This window comes from Portunus trituberculatus, chromosome 47, assembly GCF_017591435.1.
Source record: "Portunus trituberculatus isolate SZX2019 chromosome 47, ASM1759143v1, whole genome shotgun sequence".
Lineage (NCBI taxonomy): Eukaryota > Metazoa > Arthropoda > Malacostraca > Decapoda > Portunidae > Portunus > Portunus trituberculatus.
The window spans coordinates 6015200-6025199 of record NC_059301.1 but is presented as its reverse complement, the minus strand read 5'-3'; the positions used below and the strand labels follow the sequence as shown (position 1 = coordinate 6025199).

The window sequence follows — 10000 nt, the reverse complement described above, 5'->3', positions numbered from 1 at the left end:
AATTTTCTTTTTTCTCATAAAGAAAACCGAAGAAATATTGCTCTACTCATTCCTTGTGAAGAATTAACCTGTGCAGATGCGAGGTGAAATGTGTGTTAAGGTTCCGTGCTAGAAATGAAAGATCTTGGTACACCAGACTATATGTTTTGCTCTATATCATAATGTTAATCGTATAAACTCAAGTAACTATAAAGAAATACCACGATGGAATAATAACAGAAAAATAATGGAGCGAGTAAAAGCATGGTAAATCAATAAATACATCGCAATACAGTGTTTAGAGACGACTACTCTGTACCACGAGACGATGCTGACCCACTCCTGAATTAATCCAACCTGCGAACACTGAAAATGTGACAGTTTGGGTCCTCTCCTATTGACATTAATCAAAGTATTACGATTAATTCATAATATTACACTCAGATGGAACACTGGCCTGATGTGTTTGAGATGTGGCATTTTGTTATAGTACACTTCGCACTCTATAGCGACTGTTTAGGACCGAAAAACTATAGCTTCAGGTAGATATACAATAATGTTATCTATCGATTTTCAGTCTTAAAGTAGGGGAAAATTACAAATATTGATGCATTTCTTTATAGTCCTCCTTGCTTCTCGAAAAGGTGCACGAACTTAGAAAAGGTTGAAGAACACTAAACTATACCCTGAGAAAAAATACAGTAAAAGAGATAAGATAAAAATGACCAACATCTCTATTATTACGGAGGCTAAGAATAATACCAAGACTAATTAAGTAATTCAGAGATAACGAAACGAACGACGATCACGAGAGCTTCCACGATAACAGTGTGTATAAGATGTGATTCCAGATTCCTTGATAGCGCTCCGAGTTTCCAAGATAATAGTGCTATTCCAGTTTCCTCGATAGCGATGCGAGTTTCCAAAACAACGGTACCATTCCATGATAAAGATGCCTTTCCAGTTTCCACGATAATAATGCGAGTTTCCACGATCAAGATGCAATTTCAGTTTCCACGGTAACGATGCGGGTTTCCACGATGTCGATGTGGTTCCAGTTCTCACGATGCGATTTCACGACACAATATTGAAGTCCACTTGCCTGCACAGGTACTGGGACGAACCCTTTCACCCCGTAAGGGTCCACCCCAGACCCTTGGGTGCGAGTAGAGTGACGCTGCCACCTTCCTGCGCCGCAATTGAAGTTCACTTGCTTACACCGGTACTGGGACAGAACCCTTTCACCCCGTAAGGGTCCACCCCACACCCTTAGGTGCGAGGAGAGTGGCGCTGCCACCTCACTGCGACGCAATTGAAGTTCACTTGCCTACACAGGTACTGAGACGAACCCTTTCACCCCGTAAGAGTTCACCCCAGACCCTTGAGTGCGAGGAGAGTGACGCTGCCACCTTACTGCGCCTCACACGGGTAGCCATGAGCAATGACCCGCCACACACCACTCCCCAAACACTGTCAGTGAGTCCTTTTCACCCCGTAAAGGACCACTGGTATTGTCAGTGCCTGGTGCATGGCGCACAGCGTGCCCTCGTTCATGGCGAGTTGTTCAGCACGGTGTCATTATAAGCAGAGGTCCCGTACACACCACTCACCACCAGACTCTATGCAAGGAGCCCTTATCACCCCTTAAAGGCCCCTCACGGCATCATCTGGTGGACGGTAGACACGGCAGACTGCTTAAGGCGACCCCTTGCCTAGTGTGAGGCGCTGCAAGTTGACGACAACCAGTGAGCTTGAAGCCGCAAGAAAAAATGAGTCCACGTTAACAATGGGATTCCACGACAGGTTGCGATTCCAGTGTCCACGGTAAAGATGTATTTGTAGAGCATAACGATCCGTTTATCGAGGGTAGCGATGCGGCGATGGCGAAACGATTCAAAGTATTATTACCTACACAGGTACTGGGACAAAACGTTTCACCCAGTCCGTGGTTATGAAAGCAGTGACGATGCAACCTTGCAATGCCTCACACGGGTCGCCATGAGCAATGACCCGCCACACACCACTCCCCAAACACTGTCATGAAGTGAGTCCTTTTTACCTAACCTAACCTAACCTAACGTAAAGGACCACTGGTACTGTCAGTGCCTGGCTCATGGCGCACAGCGTGCCCTCGTTCATGGCGAGTTGTTCAGCCCGGTGTCATTATAAGCAGGGGACCCGTACACACCACTCACCATCATATTCTATGCAAGGAGCCCTTATCACCCCTTTAGGGCCCCTCACGGCACCATCCGGTGAGTGGTAGACATTGATCTCTTGCTTATGGCGACCCTTGCCTAGTGTGAGGCGCTGCAAGTGGACGACTAGTAGTGAAGCTTGAGGCCACCAAGGAAAAGAAGGACCTGCAGCCAGTTCCCTGCCTTGGGCCCCAGGCCGGACCCAACAGCCACCTCCTTCCCCCGTGCGGCGCCCAAGGCCGTCACGGCCCTCAACAACTTTAGGCCGAAAGTTCTCAATCGTCGTTTAAATCTTGATTCGAATATAAAATCGTCGATGGTAAATGAAAAATAGCTTTGGTCTGAAAGTGTGCAAGAGTTAGCTGATTAATGAAACAAGGTGAGGCAGCTTTGCTCCGGAGTATTTAGTGTACTTTGCATGTTGCTGCCGTGAATGTGTACGTGTTTGTAGATAACTGGATAGAAACAGTAGACCAATGGTAGTTGTGTAACTATTGGGGAACTTTTGAAAATTAGTTAAGCTTCTGGATAGAGTGGATGAGTGCACACAGGTTTGCTTGTCTTATACATAAACTGCCACCTGTAGACATAATTTTTCTATTTATGCTCTTAGAAAAAAGCAAACTTAGTTTCCTTTATTTCCCTGATCACAATGACGTGTAAATATCAATGTTTCAAATATAAGGAAACACTAGGAGAGGACCCAAACTCCCGTTGAAGTTGCCAGATTCAACAGATATCGTAATATTTCACAGAAAAGATGGTCAACTGCATATTTTTGGATATTCTTCTGTCACATAAGGAGATATCAAGATAGGTAAAGTATTTTCAAACATGTATCTACGACAAAAAACGCTATAATAGTAGAGTTAGGTTATAACTATGCATTGTGTTTTTTATATACCATCTAGCTCTATTCCTGGGACAAAAATTACTTCTTCCTCAATTCATAACTCGAAGTCAGTATGATATTTTCTTTCCTTCTAGGTTAGTAAGTAGACTACAAGTCACCATGAACATATGAAACCCCGTAAATGAGTTTTTTTCATAACTTAGAAATCAAAGACTGATAATGAGATTGTCTATTGCCAACCAAACCGTTCTGCATAGACGTCTTCAGCATCATAAAGACCTAATGATGTTAGCTCATGGACAGTGGCCATCCTGGCAGCGCGAAACCCCGGGGGGTTTATAAGATTTCCAGGGGTACTTAGATGGCTGATTTAATAAAATCCTTTGCAGTACCATTGCATATTGAGTTCCATGTTCCTGTGATAATACTGGGGTTCGGGTAGATGGTCTTATAACTCAGGGGGTTCTTAACGATAAAAAGGTTGAGAACCCCTGCTCTATCTGTTTATCTACTCCTATTTATCTATCTGTCTGCATTTACGCTCCCTCTACTGAGTTAGTCCCTTCACTCTTAAAGCTAATCTTTTGAGGACTGAATGATTGAGCTCAAAGTTTTTTGCTCTCAATGAACGTCGCTTTCATCTCAAATTATTCATTGATTTTAATAGAATTTCCGAACGCAGACTCCATCAAATTATTTCGCCCAATTACAACTTAAGTCCAGTGTGATATGAAGCTTAAGAACAAAAGGGAAGCTGCAAGAAGCCTACACGTGGCAGTCAGCAGAACGTAAGAATATAAGAAAACAAGTAAAACTATGAAGCCATTAGACCTAAACGTGATAGTCCCTATTTAAAACATACACACGTATTTTTATCTATTTTCTTCATCCATATATCCATCTAATCTTTAGTACCTCTCTATTGACTTCACCAATCTCATTATTCCATTAATGTATTATCTGAGAACTTCCCATTTCTTTAACTTAAGACTATAAGGGAAGCCATGAGAAGCCATCAGACCTACACGTGGTAGTCTCTGAATAAAACATGCCAACCTATTTCCATTTATCATCCTCACCCACAGATGTCTCATCTTCCTTCTAAAAACTCACGACTGACTCGCCACTGACAGCCTGATTACTGAGTTCCTTCAAACACCACTCTTTTTAACGGCTGCTTTCTTCCTACCTCTTTTTAAAATCAAACTTTGCTCTGTAATAAACATTGATACCTGTATGTATATTCACTTATCATTCCTCTCTTTTATGTTCTTTTCCAGTCTTCATGCATGTATAAACAATGGATGATGGATGGATGGATGGATGGATGGATGGATGGATGAATGAATAACTGACTGACAGACAGACAGACTGACAAACTAACTGATTAACTGACGAACGATCTAAATTATTAAACATAATTGAATAACTAAATAAATATTTAAGAAAAAAATAATTAAGGTTGAAATTCAACACGTTCAAAAGTACTAAAATTTATATATATATATATATATATATATATATATATATATATATATATATATATATATATATATATATATATATATATATATATATATATATATATATATATATATATATATATATATATATATATATATATATATATATATATATATATATATATATATATATATATATATATATATATATATATATATATATATATATATATATATATATATATATATATATATATATATATATATATATATATATATATATATATATATATATATATATATATATATATATATATATATATATATATATATATATATATATATATATATATATATATATATATATATATATATATATATATATATATATTTTTTTTTTTTTTTTTTTTTTTATTTAGGAAAGAGGGCCAGCCAAGGGCAAAAAGAAAAAAAAGAAAAGATAAAAAAAAAGGCCCACTTGAGTGCTGGCTCTCTACAAAGAGGAAAAGCGTCAGCCAAAATTCTGGTGCAAATGCCTCGATACCTCCCTCTTAAAAGAAGACAAGTCGTAGGAAGTCGGAAATACCGATGCAGGAAGGAAGTTTACCAGTGAAAGGTATAAATGACTGAGAGTACTTGTTAACTCTTGCGTTAGAGAGTTGGACAGAATAGGGATGAGAGGAAGAAGAAAGCCTTGTGCAGCGAGGCCGCAGGAGGAGGGGAGGCATGCAGTTAACAAGATCAGTAGAACATTTAACATGAAAATAGCGATAAAAGATAGAAAGAGATGGAACATTTCGGCGGTGAGAAAGAGGCTGGAGACAGTTAGTCAGAGGAGGGGAGTTGATGAGAAGAAAGGCTTTTGATTCCACCCTATCTAGTAAAACTGTGTGACGGAACCCCCACAAACATACGAAGAGTACTCCATACAGGGGCAGATAAAGACCTTGTACAGAGTTAGCAGTTGGAGGGGCCAGAAAAATTGGTGGAGACGCCTCAGAATCCCTAACTTCATAGAAGCTGATTTAGCAAGAGATTAGATATAAAGTTTCCTGTTAAGATTATGAGTAAATTACAGATCGAGGATATTCATTGTGGAAGAGGGACACAGTGAGTGTCATTGAAGAGGGGATAGTTGTCTGGAAGGTTGTGTCGAGTTGATAGATGGAGGAATTGAGTTTTTTGAGGTATTGAAAACTACTTGATTTTCTCTGCCCCAATCAGAAATCTTAGAAAGATCAGAAGTCAGGCATTCTGTGGTGTCCCTGAGTGATCTATTGACTTCCTGAAGGGTTGGTCGTCTCTGAAAGGACGTAGAAAGATGTAGGGTGGTATCATCAGCGTAGGAGTCGATAGGGCAAGAAGTTTGGTTAAGCAGGCCATGAATTGATAATAGAAAGAGAGTGGATAACAGGACAGAACCCGGAGGATCACAACTATTAATAGATTTAGAACAGTGGCAGTCTACCAAAGCAGCAATAGAACGGTCGGAAAGGAAACTTGAGATAGAGTTGCAGAGAGAAGGCTAGAAACCGTAGGAGGGCAGTTTTGAAATCAAAGCTTTATGCCGACTCTATTAAAAGCTTTTGATATGTCTAACGCTGCAGCAAAAGTTTCACCGGCAAGGTGCAAGCACGGAAGCACAGTTTCTGAGAACAATAGGCGGGACCCCATCAGGACCATAAGCCTTCCGAGAGTTTAGGCCAGCGAGGATATGGAAAACATCATTACAAAGAATTTTAATCGTAGACATGAAATAGTAAGAGGGAGGAGGAGAGGGAGGGACAATCCCAGAATCATCCAAGGTGGAGTTGTTAGCAAAGGTTTGAGAGAAGAGTTCAGCTTTAGAGACAAAAGAGATGGCAGTGGTGCAATCAGGATGAAATAAAGGAGTGAAAGATTAAGAGGTGAAGTTATTGAAGATGTTTTTGGCTAGATGCCAGAAGTCTCGAGGTGAATTTGAGTTTGGAAGATTTTGACATTTTCTATTTATGAAGGAGTGTTTGGCAAGCTGAAGAACAGACTTGGCATGATTCCAGGCAGAGATATAAAGTGCGAGAGATTCAGGAGATGGAAAGCTCAAGTACCTTTTGTGGGCAACCTCTCTATCATGTATAGCACGAGAACAGGCTGAGTTAAACCGAAGTTTAGTAGGTTTAGGTTGAGAAAAAGAGTGAGGAATGTACGCCTCCATGTCAGATACAATCACCTCTGTTATGCGTTCAGCACACAGAGATGGGTCTCTGACACGGAAGCAGTAATCATTCCAGGGAAAATCAGCATAAAACCTCCTCAGGTCCCCCAACTGACAACGGCAAAACGCCAAAGGCACCTCCGCTTTGAAGGATTCTGAGAAAGGATTGGAGAAATACGACAAGATACAGAAATGAGACTGTGATCGGAGGAGCCCAACGGAGATGAAAGGGTGACAGCATAAGCAGAAGGATTAGAGGTGAGGAAGAGATCAAGAGTGTTGGGCGTGTCTCCAAGACGGTTAGGAGTGCGAGTAGGGTGTTGCACCAGTTGCTCTAGGTCATGGAGGATAGCAAAGTTGAAGGCTAGTTCACCAGGATGGTCAGTGAAGGGAGAGGAAAGCCAAAGCTGGTGGTGAACATTGAAATTTCCAAGAATGGAAATCTCTGCAAAAGGGTAGAGGGACAGAATGTGCTCCACTTTGGAAGTTAAACAGTTGAAGAATTTACTATAGTCAGAAGAGTTAGGGAAGAGATACATAGCACAGATGAATATAGTTAGAGAGTGACTGTTGAGTCGAAGCCAGATGGTGGAAAACTCGGAAGATTCAAGAGCGTGGGCATGAGAGCAAGTTAATTAAGTCGTTGCGAACATAGACGCAACATCCAGCTTTGGAGCGAAAATGAGAATAGAGAAAGTAGGAGGGAACAGAGAAGGGATTACTGTCAGTTGCCTCAGACAGCTGTGTTTCGGTGTGGAAAAGAAGATGAGGTTTAGTAGAGGAGAGGTGGTGTTCCACAAATTGAAAATTAGATCTAAGACCGCGAATGTTCCAGAAGTTAATGTAGAAAAAGTTGAGGGAAGTGTCAAGGCATTTGGGGTCGTTATTAAGAGACGAATCTGACCTGGGGATATTTTTAGTCCCCTCCCCAGAAGGGGACTCCGAGGCTTGTTCTGCAGTCATTATTTTTCTTTTAAATTTGATTTTCAAGTGAAGGATGTATATGTGGTAAGTGCATGTAGTTTTGTGTGAAGAAGGAGAGTTGTCTTTAGAGGGTAGGCTGTGACTACCCCCTTGAGTTGTGAGACACAAAGGGAAACGTTCAGTGAGATCACAGCTAGCTTTAATGGAAGGATCACAACACTCCCTGAACTAGTGCTATTAGATCTCACTGGGAGTAAATTATCGTTTCGGTAGGTGTCTACGAATCATAAATTGTGGTAGCACGACATCAACCAAACATTCCCTTGTCCAATCAATCAATCAATTAATTAATCAGTTTTCCAATGTACGTAATATTAATCAGAAGCACCGACTAAATATCCTGTTTCCATTGAATTTTTTTTATCTAATGTTCAATTGATTTTAAGCAGGTCATGCAGTTTTAAGCATACACGTTGAACCAAAGTAATATATATTCCATGTAGTCTCTCTCTCTCTCTCTCTCTCTCTCTCTCTCTCTCTCTCTCTCTCTCTCTCTCTCTCTCTCTCTCTGTCTCCGCACCGCACCAGACACAAAGGCCTGACCATTCAACACTTCCTCCTCCCACAAGTGAATGACTTGCCCCAGATTACTGCTCTGCGTCAGCCAATCACACTCACGCCACAAAGACGTTCTGATTAACAATTGGCTGCAAACTTCCCAGCGCCGCCTGTCTGGACCAATCACCGTCGCGCCTCACTTCTTTCACCCCCCTGGCCAGGCGTGGGCTATTTTCCGCCAATCACTCTGCCTCGTGCCTCCACCCTTCCTCCACATTCCTTTCTTCCTTCCCTCACACGTCACCGCCAGCCTCCCCTCAGGTCCTCCGGCCCCGCGCCCTCTACTCGCTCCGTTAGGCACTAAGAGGAAAAATAAATACAGCTGACAAGGTGCTGGTAAGATAAAACTTTTCCCCCAGACGAGAAATACGTAGCGTGGTTTCACTCATTCACAGACGAAGGTGAAGGAAGGAATGGAATTGTTAGTCGAGGACGAATCGTTGGAGAGTAGCAGTTATGTGTATAAGAGGTATTAGTGTTAATTGCTAGCGTTAGTGAGTGACGATAGATAAGAGAGATAAACAGATATTATAGCAAGAAAGGAATGTGTTCTTCTTTAACTTGATTTTTGGTGATGTTTTTGTTGCCCTCGTTGTTGTTGTTCTACTTCTTCATTGCTTTTCTTCTTTTCTTCTTTTTTCTTCTTATAATTATCATTATTATCATTATTATTTTTTTTTATTATTTCCTTCCTCTTCTTCTGTTTCTTTTCCTCCTCTTTCTTTTGCACCTCTTGCAGTCACACCCATCACAACCATGTTTTCCTTCACTGCATCCACAACCATCTAGTTCTTCTCTTTCTCATTCCACAAAAATATATCTCCAGCATCATTCTCTCATCCTGACAAGTCCTAACCACCTCAATCTCAGTCTCTCCTCTCTGCCTTTGTTCCCTATCAGATGAGATAACGATTTGTACACTGGGTTAAGGGTTTCACGTTTCTACTCCATGTAAACTATGAATCCTCAAGACCCGTAAGCCTTGTTCCTAATTGTTTAATCTAATTTTTTTCGTTTTATTCAATGTATAAATCTCAGATAAAAAAGACTGAAAGTAAATTGTGACAATAAAGTTAACTAAAAAACAGGAATGCATGGTGTCGCGCTTTTCATTTGGCATTCACACACACACACACACACACACACACACACACACACACACACACACACACACACACACACACACACACAAAAAAAAAAGGAAATTCGCGCTAACAAACCTAGACCAAAGAATATGACTTAACTTTCCTGCACTTCAAATTAACACACACACCCACTCATCCACACACACACACACACACACACACACACACACACACACACACACACACACACACACACACGAACCCATCCCGAAAAAAAGATAATAAAAAAGCAGTAAAAGAATGGAAAAAGGTAAAAAATGAAGCACATACACGCACTCCAAACTTGTGAGGCTCGCCAAACAGTCCCGCCGCTACTGCACAGAGGGAGGGAAGTGAAAAAGACGAACTGACGGTCAACAGCCGACACAAACTCCAACATTTCGTCTGACCCTGGATGTGGTGGGAGGGACGCGCCGGCAAGGAAGGGAATAGAGAGAGAGAGAGAAGAGAGAGAGAGAGAGAGAGAGAGAGAGAGAGAGAGAGAGAGAGAGAGAGAGAGAGAGAGAGAGAGAGAGAGAAAGTGGGAGCAGCCAATAGTGAACATCTATTTCGCAAGAGTCCAGAGAAATTCCAAGAGAGCTGATCAGTGTGAAGGCGGCGGCGGCGGCGGAGGAGGAGGAGGAGGA

The 10000-nt window shown here is 41.3% G+C and overlaps 1 protein-coding gene across 1 annotated transcript in view; it reads left to right on the top strand.

Annotated features, from left to right (window-relative positions):
* The window catches only part of LOC123498253 (insulin-like growth factor-binding protein complex acid labile subunit), a 55103-nt gene that overhangs the window by 33053 nt on the left and 12050 nt on the right, over positions 1-10000 (top strand). The window lies entirely within an intron of this gene.